At 36.1% G+C, this 14,803-nt stretch overlaps 1 long non-coding RNA gene across 1 annotated transcript in view; it reads right to left on the reverse strand.

Moving 5' to 3' along the window:
- Positions 1 to 14,803, reverse strand: part of LOC139585841 (uncharacterized) — a 145,280-nt gene that overhangs the window by 1,464 nt on the left and 129,013 nt on the right. The window lies entirely within an intron of this gene.

Below are 14,803 nucleotides of genomic sequence, written 5' to 3' on the forward strand. Positions count from 1 at the left end.
GATTCAAACTATTTATGATGATGGAATCAAGCAACAACCACAGCAGACAGATGCTGAGAAGGATTAGCACCAGCTCTAAAAGCCACTTTTGTTTGTCCACCACTCCCAGCTAGACCTTACCATGTAAGAGATTATTTCTGCAAGAAAAGACTGTGCTGTAAGGAAATCATAGGGAGGCCTCCTCAGGTGAAATCACCAGGTCCAAGGTCACTTGTTAAGTCTCTGGCTATTTCCCAAATTCTCAGAAGTTTGAATGGATAAATCTTCCCTATATCACTTCCCTATCTCATTTTATGGTATGAACCCAGTGCTGTTCTTACCTTAAAAATGGGGTTGTTTAGGAAAACACCTATAATTTCTACACTGAAGTAAAGGAATGCATAACTGGCTTTTCTCAATGTAATTTTTTGTGTTAGCCTTATCTACTCTTTATTAATTTCTTGTTGCTTACTCATATTTTAATGACCAAAAGCTAAAACAAGTTGTATGTCTCTGTGAGGATTGAACGTACTTAGATGAGTCTTGCATTCTCAAAAATACCCCCAAAAATTTCCCAGGATTGGAAAACCATTCAGAATAGTTTTGCTTATCAGCCAGCCACAAAGGTGAGTTCATGAGATACCACTTATGTTCTTCCTCTTTTTTTTTATTATCAAAACAGTTAAATATTAAGTTCTGACCTTAACGGTACGATTTAGAGAGTTGGACTTCAGTGTCTAGAGATTCTTTATAGAGGTAGGCTCAGAAGCACAAATATAAATTCTGTGGGTTGAGCAGGGAGGAATTTCAATTCAATCAATACAAAATGCTAAATATGTGCACATTTCTATCCTGTTCCTCTTTAGAACCTGGCTGCATGAAGAAGGGCCATGCACAAAGCACTGCACAGATTGTAGCAGCTGGTGTCCTCTTCTAAGGATAGACATTGGCCTGAGTAGGACATATCTACCACTGTCTTTTAATAATAAAATAAAAGTAATATTAACATATATTGTAGCCGAATGTCATTTTTAATAACTAAAATTTACAAGACGGAAAACTAATCAACAAATGATAGTTTGTTAATGAGACTGATTTGATTTCAAAATAGATTAAATAAAACATTAAGATTATATTGTCTTAAAAGAAAATGTTATGTGCTGGCTCATTGGAAAAATGATACTGATACATATGTGTAGGACCAAGTTTGAGCAGGCATTTGGATTCCCATTACGTGAAAACTGGGATCTGTGATTGTGTTCTGTCAATCCTGAAATAAAAAATCCCAAACCACAAAACCAAAATACCCTACAACAACAACCTATACATTTTACTTCTGATCTCATTTCCACAAATGATTTAAATAAATGGATTACAATAATGTAAAATGAAATTTCAAATTAAGCAGTAGACTTCAGTGGGAGTAATTTGATTCTCAGTATAGCTGTTATTGAGGAAGTGCTTGATTTTATTCTGGTTGCCATTTAGATCAAGCGTTTACAAGCCTTGGGTTATGGAAAAATTTCCAATTCTTTCCCTAAAGAGTTAAACTTGCAAGAAAGAAAGAAGGAAGCCTACATTTTACAATGTACTAAGTTAATTAAGTTTAGGACAATCTTATGTTTTATTAGTCTTTCAATGAAAAATAAAATTTAAATTTAGAAACCACAAACATTTATTTTAAATATACAATGACATTAAATATGGTCACTTATCTTCAATTTGCTCCATTAGTTTGATGGTATCATATGCTAATAGCTCTCAAATCATAAGAAATAAAGAATAAAAATAAAAGGTGATCTTAATGCTTGATTTTCACACAAACCTAAATTAGGTGTAATTGTAATGAAACTAATGGGTTTAAAACAAATAAACTGTGAAAATCAGCACCCCAGTCCCTAGTAGTGCTTACTGACTTTTCATTTGTCAGCTGTTCTACCTAACATCTTGCAGGAATAGCAAGGTACAACCTGAGGATATTTGATCCAGATTGCAAAACTTTAAAACAAGTGAGTAACTTCATTCTTTTCCATATGAAACTAATTTTGTAATGATGCTCCTTTTTGGAGGCTGAGAAGGACTCATTTGCTGGAGGGGGAAAAGAAGAGGAGAACAAGGAATGAACTTTGGCCACGTAAATTCCTTTCTTGAAACATCATGCCCATAATCAAATAGCAACTGCCCAAAAAGCACTTGAATCTCAAATTCCCCTAAGTCTTATCCTCAAGCATTTTAGTTTAGATGTGCAAAATAATAATGTTTGATGAGTATTGTAACTTGGAAGTATTGTAAAATGAGCTCCCGGAGAATCAGCTTCTTTATAGAAGTGGTACAGATACAGTTACAAATCCTATTTAGTGATGCAAACTGGTTCTCTTATATAAATTTTAACTACAGTTAAAATTTACTTAGAAAAGAGTTCCTCAGAAGTAAATAATTTAATGTGCTGCCTGAGGGTGAAAAAGGATTAAGTGCTCTAAACCATCTTTTGCTTGAAGATGAGGAATATCTGAAATATGGGAAGATATAGTAAATCAACAAGATAACCAGAAAACTGTGCAAACCCCCCATAGGAATAATCATAGAGAAATAAAATGTGAATATAAAATTGGAAGAATTATATATTGCCTAAAAAACCAGCAATCATAACAGCATTACACGGACACTGTAATGTGGAGTCCAGCCAGTGGTCCATCTAACCCACCTAGCAACAGTCATGATGGGAGGTCAGGTACAGAAGAGTATAAGGGCAGAATAAACACATGCAATATTTCTTCCTAACATTTTCCTACACCAGACCAGACAGATGAGATCAGACTGAAGGCATTTTTTTCAGAATACCCCTTGCTCAGTAAATATTCCTAAATTTCAGAATGCCTCCCTGTAATCCCAAGATCACGCTTCTGAGTTTCCACAGTGTCATGTATTTCTCCTCTTGTCCTTGTAGCACACATGGAAACTCAAAAAAGAGAAGCTTTGCATTAACCTAGAATGAAAAATTCATTCAGAATCTCTGAAAATAGATATTAAATTCTCTGTAGGATTGAGCAGCCCTAAAGACAGCTTTTACTTCTGAAGGCTAAGGAGTGTCACAGGAAGGGGAAGGTCATGGAGGGGATTGCTCTGTTTTCTCTCCATCATGTGTCCAAGGACATTACTGTCCAAGACAGCAGTTGCTCCAACATATAGGGGGGTCAGAAAACTGCAAAGGTTGCTTCAGAGGGATCCATGACAGCTGTGGCAAGCTGGCATGTTAACATGATTCATGAAACTGCTGTGACCATCACAGTTTTGGAGGAGTTAAGTGCAAGAAAGAAACTGTTTTCCTGAGTCTACAGCTCTCCGGTTACTGCTCCAGTGCCAGCAGATGTGGCAAAACTGATGTTAAGTGATGATACTATAGTGACTGCATATCCATGTAGCAATACTGAATATTATAGAATGAGAAATACAGTACTACTGGAAGAAAAATGCTTCTGTTTTAATTTTTTCAAAATCATCCTTTACAAATTAGTAGTTCTCTGAGGTGTAGTTCTTTCCAACCCACTCTCACCTCACAAAACAGAGAAAAATTTCAAGAGATTTCCTTGTGCAAAGCTCCTCAGACCCCTGAATCAGCTGATAGCAGCAACTTCTAAATTGTTTCAAAAATCACATTTCTGCTCTGTTACCACATGCATGCTCAGCTCCCCACAGTGCTTGGGCTCAGAAGAATATACGACTCAATTTGGAAAAAACACTTCTTAGGAGAGCACTTGAAAGCAAGGATCTAAATTTGATCCCACACTACTCAGCCTGGAGTACTACAAAAACATATTTATAACACTTGTGAGCACAAAGATTGCAACAGAATTTACATGGAACATCACTTAAAGGAGTAGTGGTCTTTGTGTCTCCAGCACAAAGTTTGAGAAAAGAGTAAGGATGGGAATAATTATAGAGAAACCATATACATTCAATTTAGGTAGATAGTAAAGAGTACAGCAATGTGTTAGTTTGACCCAACTGATACAGTAACATTTTTATTTGCTTTCTGCTTCTGTCCTTAATTGGTTCCTTCTGCAGTGCTAGCAGCAGCCCTCCAGAGTACACAGTCAGATGACAGTCATGTTATGTCGCTCCTCTGACAGATGTTTACTGATTTATTCTTAGGAAGGATTTGGTTTCCAGATCTATCTTCCCAGGCATAAGCAAAAGATATAATATGAGAGGATTTTATTTAATTCATAATTCTGTTCTCTCATGCTACAGGTACCTATTTAATAAAAAAAAAAGGAAAGAAACAAATGTTTGCATCCAAGTTGCATTATGATAACAAAACAAAACAAACAAACAAACAAAAAAAAAACCAAAAGAAAAAAAAGAAAAAGAAAAAAAACAAACCAAAAAACAAGAAAGGACTGAAGTTTAGAAAAAGAATCCAGTATTCTGGTAAGAGAATAGACAGCAAGGAAAAAGGCCAGAGAAGCAACAAGCTGAGGCATCGCATCTGAATCCTGAATATTTTTAAAGAATACGTTTGGAAAAGATAGTTACTGGATTTAAAGTGCTCATAGTAAAATAATGTAAATCGTCTAATTCCTCAAATGCAGCTTGGGAAGATGATATTGTCGATTTCAAGAAGTTTCTTGTAAGGAATTTTCCATGTGAAATGCTTGATTGAGTCAATCAAAAGATGGGATATTACACATTTGATAATTTTGCACATGACAGACAGTATTTCGTACCGGTAGGTCATTTGATTCTCTGCAGGTGGCTCTGTTGGTTTCTGGAATATTATACTGTGAATTACATGTTACATAAATGAAAGGCTGTTATAATTCTGGATAACATTGTATTTGATTCTTTAAACATCTTTAGGCCTAATGCAAAGATCCCTTTGAATAATTTATCCAGCTAAGTGTCTGTGGTCCCAAACTTCTAATTTAAAAATGTTGATAAATGAAGTATCTCTTTAGCTAATAAATGAAGTATCTCTTTAGTTATCCTTTGTCAGCAACATTCATTTTAATGGAAAGTGAGTTTACAGGGTTACATGATTGAACTACTGAGCCAAGTCAGTGTTGGCAAATGATGGGCTAAATTATTGATGTTACACACTAATGAATTCTGATGAGAAATAAAATACAGACATTACATTTCAAGTGGTTCATAATTATTTTTGCACTTTAAAAGCAATTTTATTCTTTTTCCAAATCATACTGGTTCTGTAAAACAAAAACATAGTTAGTGATTATAAGCAAAATTATTGAGTTTGAAGCAAAAATGGTTCTGTAAGTTTTCTTCTGCAAGTATAATGCTATTCACTCTAGGATTCTGATTTCTTCTTATACTTCTGGGAGAGGATAATTAAATTAAATGTCTAAATTTTTTAACTGCTGCCTTTAAACAAAATAATCTACTTTTCAACCATAGTTAAGAATTCAGTAGATGAGTTTATAATCTATGATATATCATCATGTTTGCTAGAGATGTTCTGAGCTGCTATAATTAATTCAGGTGACGACAAAAACAGAAGAGCTGCCAAGAAGGAGCTTTCAACATGTAAACAGTTTATCATTAAACCCATGTTTTGATATATGTTTAAAATGGGTAGAAGGAGGTTACTAAACTTCAAATAACCCAAAGTGATGTTGTAAGGTTGAATCATTAATTTAAAATGTCATTTCTCTGAGCCTTTACTCACTGTACTGGATAAAGAAATTAAATTCTGTAGTTTTTACTTATAAAACCAGAGCTAAGCAGTTGCTCATTTGGCAACAGAATAACTCCACAAATCCTATTCTTAATCTTGTCTTCCTACAAATGGGCTTTATTTAACTTTTCTTAATTATACACTGAAAGTTTCTGTCAATTGCTGGAGAAGCAAAACCATGAAATGTTGCTTCATTTTCTAAACAACTGAATAACCATCTTACTTGTTGAATCATTGTTGCATTTTCTCGTCAATCAAAACAACCACAGGTGTTTTGAAGGAGAAAGTACATGGGAAACCACTGTGGTTTTAATTGAGAAGTGAATTTTGCGAACAAAATTATTGATCTTTGAGAGGTTGTCCTATTTGGCCAAGGTCTCAAAAGAGAGATTCATGAGCTACAGAAGCCTCATCATAAACCTCAGTGTTACTTATAACTTAGCCTTAAACTTTTCACAGAACTGTAATAAAATACTTTGAGACATTTTGATCTTGTATCAGCTCTCCCATAGTGTCCCAGATAGCCGTAACACACCTACTCAAAGCAAGACAGCTAAGCTCTGCACAGACGTTCAAGGATACCTATCCCATTTGCTAGGGAGACCTTGAGCTATTTATTTCTGGATTTTGAAATGCTGGTCTTTGAATCACTCCAACGAATTTTCCTTTAATAGGAAGGACTCCACCTGAACTGAAGGTAGGGCTGGGAGAATTACATGTTGTGAAAGTTGTCAAGATTTGCTGTTATAATATCCATTCTAATGCCTTCTTTTTTTCTTTCTCTTTTTTTTAAATTACAAAATATCAAAAACTTTGTCCTTGAGCTCTGAAAACACAGTTTGCCCATGATTACTAAATGAAAACTCAAGCTCAGTAGCTCTGAAACCCACATTTTACAAACTTGAGCCTGATAAGAGGTAATGCTTCTCCTGCAGTAGTATCTCAGGACTGCTGTGGTTTGAGCTGGGTCTAGGGGCTTTAGGCTAGAGGTGTCTTGCCTGTGCTCTCATTTTGCCCTGGAGGTGCTGGAGGAGGAGGAAATGGTTTGATTTGAATGTGACTGAGAAAGAGCCAAAATGGAGCAACAGCTAGATTTAAAGAAGGTTTATGAGGTTATGGAATTGAGCTGCAGAGGAGGAAAGCTGTCAGTGGTCCGTCAGATCAGGGTAAAGCCTGGAACTGGCAGGTCTCAGGGGTTGAGAGGTGGAAGAAGGCAACCATTGTTTGGGAAAAAAAGATGTAGGCTGGGACTTGAAAGAGCAACAAGGGAACAGAGGAAAACGGAAATCGGCAGTGCCAGAGGCTAGGTCTAGAAAGGAAGCATGAAGGGAGAGCAGAAATGGCTGGGCCAGCAGTCTGGGAATGAGTCAGGTGCAGGAAAGAGATTAAAAAATAATCTGGGATGAGATGAAGCACAGGAACTTCATTTTCCCAACATGGTTTGGGAAAAGCAGTGCTGTGAGCTGGAGGGACTTTGATTAGACAAAAAGTTGAGCAGTGAATTAATGAATGGGACACATAAAGCAGTCTACAACAGTTGGCATTTACTCCATTAGTTAAAGTGGCAGATTAAGTTTATTGTCACTAACTCTGCTGATGATCAAGGCAAGAGTCAATATAATGGTTTATATTCTTGGAGATTTGAGAGTTTAAAGAAAAACTTTCAAGAAAATGATTAAGATTGCAAAAACTCAGTATTCAATTTAGAAATGTTAGCACTGCAATTATTGATATAAACTTTATTCAGATTATGTTATGTAAACATTTCAACACAGATTTTAGTTACTTAAGTAAAAAAGTATAATTTATGCTACTTCAAGAAATAGAAATCCAATTTTTTCAGATTCTGGAAAGGGCATCAAGAAGACAATGTGAACATTTTTTGGAAAACTTCTCAATTCATCATCAGTGTTCCAGCACATTTTTATTCCATTGAGCTTGAAATTCTGAGTCTCTCAGTCAGGGAGCACAGAGGATAATCTGAGGCTTAAAGACTGCTGTAGCAGTGACATGACTCAGGGGATCACTTTTTAAAAATCTGGAAGTCATGTGGTTCCTCTCTTTTTGTCTTTTAAGATCTACTGGCTTGAGCAGTCCTGCTGACAGTAAGAATAGCAGAGAGATCATGCCTGCCAGTTCCTCAGATTTGACTAGAGTTTTGAGTGTTTGACCCACAAATTTCAGTTATCTGGCCCACAGGTGGAAAGAACAAGAATTCATAGACAGAATTTCTGGATTAGAAATCTCTTTAGGGGGAGAATAAATTTTTGTTGAATGAAAAAGGAAGTTTTTCTTGTAATTTCATCATCCTTTAAAGTCAGATATCTAGTTATATTTAATAAAGTCTTAATTCTGTAAATTTATGTTTTGCTATTGAAAAAAAATCTGTACTTTTCTATTAGTCAGCACATTTTAAATTATTAAGACATGTCTGTGTGTACATGTTAGCAAGTGTAAGAAGGTAGACACTTATGTCTATTCTGGTAATATACAAAGCTCAGTTCCAGGAAGTAGTGCTGAATAGTGAAAAAATGTAGCTGTTAGGAATTTTTCTTTTAAAATAAATTTAAAAATAAATGTTTTAGATTAGCTGTCATCCTTTCATTTTCTACAAGGTCACAACTTGCACTACACAAAAATACTTTAGTACACAAATATTCTATGTTGAAAATGTACACCTGCAAATAAACTAAATGATTCATCTCCAAACAAAACTGATTGGGTTAATCTTGAAAACATGAAATTCATTTTTTTCTTTGAAGAGGGCATTTTCTAGTCTCCATCATTAGCAAGGAATTAGGAGAACTGTTTGTCTTCCTATAACACACTAGGGCTTTTAGGTGGTAACCACATATCTGAACTCCCTGACTCATACCATATTGACTTCTTACAGTAAAACTTTTAAGTGAAGCCATAGAAAAATTGAAATAATTTGGTGTTTCTATGCATGCCAGGAAATGTTTTTGGTTATATAAGCCTTTAGGTATAAAGCCTTGCAAAATATTGGGTTTATGAGAAGCTTAAGAAGCTTGGTGCATTAAAGCATAAGTGGCGTAAAAACCTAAATGGAGCTGAGTTGTGCCAAATTGCATGTACATTTCACTTAAAAAATGGTGAAGGAAATTATGTCAGAATAAAGATATTGGAATTTTGCCATGTGATAAGCAAAATCACAGACCATGAAAATGAGGCAAAGAAATCAAGCAAGTTCTAATTTCTTCTATGAGTTTGGCTTATTTTGAGACTGCTTTCCATTCTCTCACTGGAAAGGTCACTTTCATCATGCAGCAACAAAATAAATGGTCATGAACTTTTAGTGTCCATGCCATGGCAGCTGTATTTGCCACTAAACCTACACAATATGTAAATTCAAAGATTTTGGTGAATGTTTGTCAGGGTCATCAACTAAATATAGAAAAATATAGAGAAAATAATTGCTTTAAGAATTAAAACAAAAAAAAAAAAGTGAGATTTTGAAGAATTCCAGGTGCAATTATGCAAAATTCATAAACATTTGAGAAGATAACCATGTACTTATAGGAACTATACACTGGATGCTGATTTCCATGTTTCTTTAGAGCATGATTTACTAACACATTTTTCATCTCATAAGAATAACCCCCAAGAACACAAGCAAAAATAGCTTGTCTCAATTCCCCTGCACTGTACAAAATAAATAATTTATAAATGAATAATAAACCCAGAAAAATGTAACTTCAACATTTTAAATGGTTAGTATGGATAAATGTGACTAAACACAAAAGCTTAGAACTAATTAAAAGGTGTGCAGCCCTGTCCCCTTAAGAAACATTATCTGTCATCCAACCCCATATGTCTCCAAGACAAGACAGAAACAGCAAGACTGCTAAAGTGAAATCAGCAGGAAAAAAGACACAACTGAGTGCAATCAGCATAAATGGTGATAACTCAACCCATAACAAAGAAAAATAAAAGACAAGGCGTACAGCTTTTGAAGAGCGTCAGCCCTGAGGGACACCATAACACACCTGTGGTAATAAGTTAAAGAACAAAAGATGTGCTTAAACTGGCTACCACCTGACAGCTAAGAAGCAAGTTCAGAATGTGTGGTTTCCAGAGAGCAAAAGGGTAAAGCTGCCTGTAGCACGCAGGGTTTCAGCTGTTCCTGGCCTTAGTGGAACTGCACTGAATTTCTTGGAAGGAGGTAGAACAGGGTGCCATGAAAACACGGTTCTGCACAGTCAGTAAGATATTTCCTCCATGAAGAATTAGTATCCTCCATTAAGAATTAGTATCCACTGAGGTGCCTGTGGCAGATTCAACAAAAATTCAAAGCCTTAATAAAGAAGAGTCACTTCTTTCTCTGGTGGCCTCTGCAAAATTGCTCAAATAAAGGCTAAACACCACAACTCTTCTGGTGTAAACTGATGTAGTTCAGTACAGTGGGGTTATTTTGAACTCCAAAAGCTTTGCCCAAAAGTTTTAAAGATTTCAGTCTTATCAGGCAGTAAAACTGAGTAAAACTGCAGAAAGTATATAAATAACCACAGCAAACTGCAATCAGAGTGATAGACTTTGAGTTGATTGGTGCCTTATGTAGCTATGTCCACCTGATGAAAATGAATAAAGCTGCTGCCATCTGAGGGATTTCTAAACTCTAAATCCTGATGATCTACTTTTGTATCACTTTGTGCTGGTGTGAATGGTTATCAAAGCTGCTGATCCATTAAAAATTAAACCAATAATCTTGCATTTATTTAAAAGGTACCTTTATCTTGCCACCATCAGAGAAGTTACGTGTGAAATCCTTTAAAGTTACAATGAGAATAGCAATGATGTAATCTTTTGCTGTAGCACTTTGACCCCCAAAATGATTCTGATATAACTATAGTCAAGATAAATCACCTAAAAGGATGGTCTACATTGAAGATCATCAGGATTAAAGCTCAGGCACAGTCCCAACTAAAGCAACATGTGCCATCATATATCATTTTTGCAATTAGATAGTTAATTGAACTTACTCAAGAGCCAAGTTACTGAAACTCCAAAGCATTATTGGAAAAGCAGAAGTAATTAACATAATAAATACCTTGCCTGCACACTAGGTACAAAAGGTTTTAGAGATTTTCAGGGTTTTTTCAAAATTAAAGAAATTGCTTCTATTACTTTCTGCTGGACTAAAAATCTGTTTAGTAATTGTTGAAGGATTTTTGAAGGCTCCAGCAAACCATAGACTGTGCTGACAGTGATGGTAAAAAGTACATCCATATTGGAGCACACAGAACTTTCTTTGACTACCACAATAAAAAAAAAGTCTCTTTTCAGGGCTGTTGTGCATGTATGTAAATGTCACAGAATAAAAAGAGCAGTGCTTCTAAGGCATTTCTAGTGAAGTCTCTCAAATATAAAAATATCTCCAGACAGTAATCTCTCAAATTCTGCTACTGGTCGCAATCAGAGGCAGTAAAGAATTTTTTAAAAAATTAAGAAATTTTGAAAAAAGGTAGAGTATCACAAGATGTAATAGTCTCACTCAAGAAAAGCCCTGCACTTTGCTCTAAAGAAAAATGAAATAGATAAAGAACCAAAATTGGAAGTATAATTAATTTCAGTTATTGTTCTCTGTTCTAGCAATTGATTTGATTGCAAACATATTTATTCTTTGCTATTAACATGAAAGAATATGTTATCCCTTTTAAGGTCCCAATTTAAATGATTAATGTCAAAATTTCCTTTTCTACCAGGAATGCATTCAGAAAACATACAGACACTAGGTAATAATCTAATTATTCCTGTTCCCAATGCAAATATGAAATATTGAAAAAGCAAAATGGCTAAAAAGAACATTGTAAAACCCAGGAAAATGTATTTAAAAGTCTGATTGAAATTAATTAAAATTGTTTGTTTGTTTGTTTGTTTTAATCTTTTCATGTTACTAAACAATACTAGTGCTGACAAGTAATGATGAAACCTCTGATCAAATCTGTCTTTATTCTGAGGCAGCTCTTCATTTTCACATCCCAGTTCACCCAAAACTCTGCTGCTGGGTATAACTGAAGGGTGTTGGTAGTTAAAAAGCACCTGGTGAAAAGGCCAAAACCTCCTCCATTATCTACTTTTAAGTCTCTTTTTGGATCTCACCCAGGTCACGGCTTCTGTAAAATATTAGAAAACACTTAGGCAGCCAATGTACTGTATCTACTGCCTCCCCTAATGCACTCTTCCTCTGCCATTCACCTGCTTCTGAGTGCTCTGGTCAAGAAAATGCTGGGACAGAAGCTCTGATGAGCAGGATTTGCTGTTTTGCCCCACACTTCTCAGTGCAGTGTGTTCTCATCCTCATACTTTAATGTAGGAGGGTCACTAGGAGCAATAAGCTTGGGATATTTCTGGCTGAGAGAAAAGAAAGAATAGAGAAGAATAACTGTCAGATTTTATTTTGGATGTGAGTGCCGCTATGTTTATGTCATCAATAAGAGAACTTAATTGCAGAAGTATAGAGGGATCTGACAATAGCACAGATCTACAAAGACACCAGTCCATATATAATTAAGCACCTTCCAAGACCTGCAAAATATGAAACCAGGACACTCCTGAAGGGAAGTGCTTTCTTCTACACACCGTGGGAATTGCTCTTAGATGAACTACTACAGTTAAATTGTATATTTTTTCTTTGTTCATTATTTTAAGTTAGCATCAGTCAAACCATGTAAAAATATAGCAAGGATGTCAGAATACCAGAAAACGATCAGAATTATCAGAAAACTATGTAAGGGATAATGGAAGCAGAGAGGGAACAGAATGCTTTCCACACTGAACAAGACATTGTCACTGGTAGCTCTGAGCTACTCAGGTCTGAACACCCCCAAGTGGTGCTGGGTCTTACACCCCAAATGTTAGTTTAGGCCTGTTTCCAGCTGGTTGAGTTACTCAGGGTGACAAGATTTGCTGACAGGGGTTCTCAGCAGGGACAGCATGCACGGAAAAATGTGTGCTAAGGTGGAGGTTTTCTGCCACACTCACCCATTGTTGGAAGGACTGGCTGTTGGCACAGGAGTTCCAGTGCAGATGAGGTTTGCAGTACAGCTATTAAAATATTGCAGAACATTAGGCTAATGCTGAGATTTTTGTGTGAGGAAACCATCTGCTACCTGTGGCTTCTATGTCACCCCTTTTGTTCATGAGCTTTGGGATGCCCACAGATCACCTCTGCTCTCCTACATACACAGGAGAGAACAGAAATCATCTGAGAAATCCCCCCCGCCCCAAAAAAAGGAAGCTTTTCCAGTTTTTCAAATGCTAAATGAGGAATTTGAATGAAAAAAATGGTTTCACTGGGACAGAGGTCAGTGCAACCTTTGTCATATATAACAATCCCAAAATTCCATAGAATTCCATGAAAACCCATTCCATTAAACTCATTGCTAAGGTATAAAACTGATTATATTTTTATCTTAATTATTTATATTGAATTTCTGATTATGATATGATTGGGATTTTCTAAATCTCTTACATAAGTAGAGTATACATAGCACAACTTATATGATTCCATAGAACAAATATGGAAATTTGGAATTTTAAAACATAAATCCTCTTAGTGAGGTACTGAAAACAGATCATCATGCTGATGCAACTTAATGGAATTCTAGAACTGATTCAAGTTAGGTTTTGCTTTAATTCATCGGATAATAAGTGTGAAGTGTAATTACATAATATTAAAATGCAGTGAAATTGTTCCACACAACAAAGCTTGACCGTTAAAAATTAGACAACAGAGATGGCAAGAATTTGCTGCACCAAAGCTGCACCAGCAATGTAACTTCTTTTGCAAGGAATAAGTCTGAAGAAATATTTCACTTAAGTCTTTTAAAAATCCTTCACAAATGCCATCTGGTTATGGCCATTACCTATGAATAGATTGAAAGGAGTGGCTTTACAGAAATATAAATAAGATACCATAGCATGAGACAAAAATCAACAAACATTTAAACTATACTGTATAGTAGTTATTTTCCCTGATAAATATATTTATCTGGGGAACAAGACATAAAACGAAAAACCATACATTGTTGGAAACCATTTTTAAATCTCATATCTGCACAGTGTTGGTTTTTTTTATAAATAAGGGAAAATTATTGTATAACTGAATTAGGAAAGTGCAATACTTCTTAAAAATAGTCCTCTTCTAAAGATATTAAATACGAGTACTGTGAAAATGACAATAGTGTTTACCATGGAAATAATATTTGCACAAAACAGGACACAATAACATCTTCTAAAACAACTGAGCAGCAATAGCAGTGCCACTCTGCGTTTCAAATATTTATATTCAATGTATTTATAATAATCTTCTCAAAGGTTTGTGAGAAATAAATCTAATCTCCCCCTCTTTTTTCAATCTATGCATGGTATATGTGCTAACTTACTGAATTCATCCTTCATGCAATTCCAGTTTATTAAAGAGGTTAAAAATTTATAAAACTCTGATGGGATATGGTTTTAATGCTTCATCACACTACCCATCATTTGCTTTTCAATCTAGATCAGAATGATCTTTCCGACTTCCCTGCAATCACCTACCTGCACAGCTAATATTTTCTGAGCGTTCTCCTGAGAGGCTGCCTGGATCCTCGCCAGCCCAGCCTGGCTGGAGAGGCCTCGCTGGAGAGGCCCCACCACTCGGCCAGCGTGGCCCCGCTCCATCGCCCCGGGATGCTGGGATGGCCACGCCAGCCGTGCCAACGCCACGGCCACGGATACAGCAACAACAGGGGGCAGGCTGGGGGGGACAGGCGAGAAGGGAGGTGGGGGGAGGAAGGAGGAAAAAACCACCACCCCAACAGGAAAAAAAAAATTAAATTCCCAAGTCAGAGCAGGAGAGGAAATTAATGGCAGCGTTCAAGAAGAATGATGGAGGGAAATATAGAAAGCAGTCAATAGCCCATTCTGCGCTGTACGGACCTGACAGGAATTTCACAGTCTCTTGGTTTTTCAGCCCACTCATGTGCATTCATCAGAAACCAGTCACATCTGGCTGCCAGGATGGGGGGTTAATTTTCTCTAAATGCCTCAGCAGTTTTGTTCTAGCTGAGGCAAACTCTGTGACTGCAAAGCTGATGAGTAAAATATTTCTACTTCACCCAGTTTAAC

The sequence above is a fragment of the Agelaius tricolor genome, unplaced genomic scaffold (genome assembly GCF_023055355.1).
Source record: "Agelaius tricolor isolate 1412-34295 unplaced genomic scaffold, bAgeTri1.0.p SCAF_2, whole genome shotgun sequence".
Lineage (NCBI taxonomy): Eukaryota > Metazoa > Chordata > Aves > Passeriformes > Icteridae > Agelaius > Agelaius tricolor.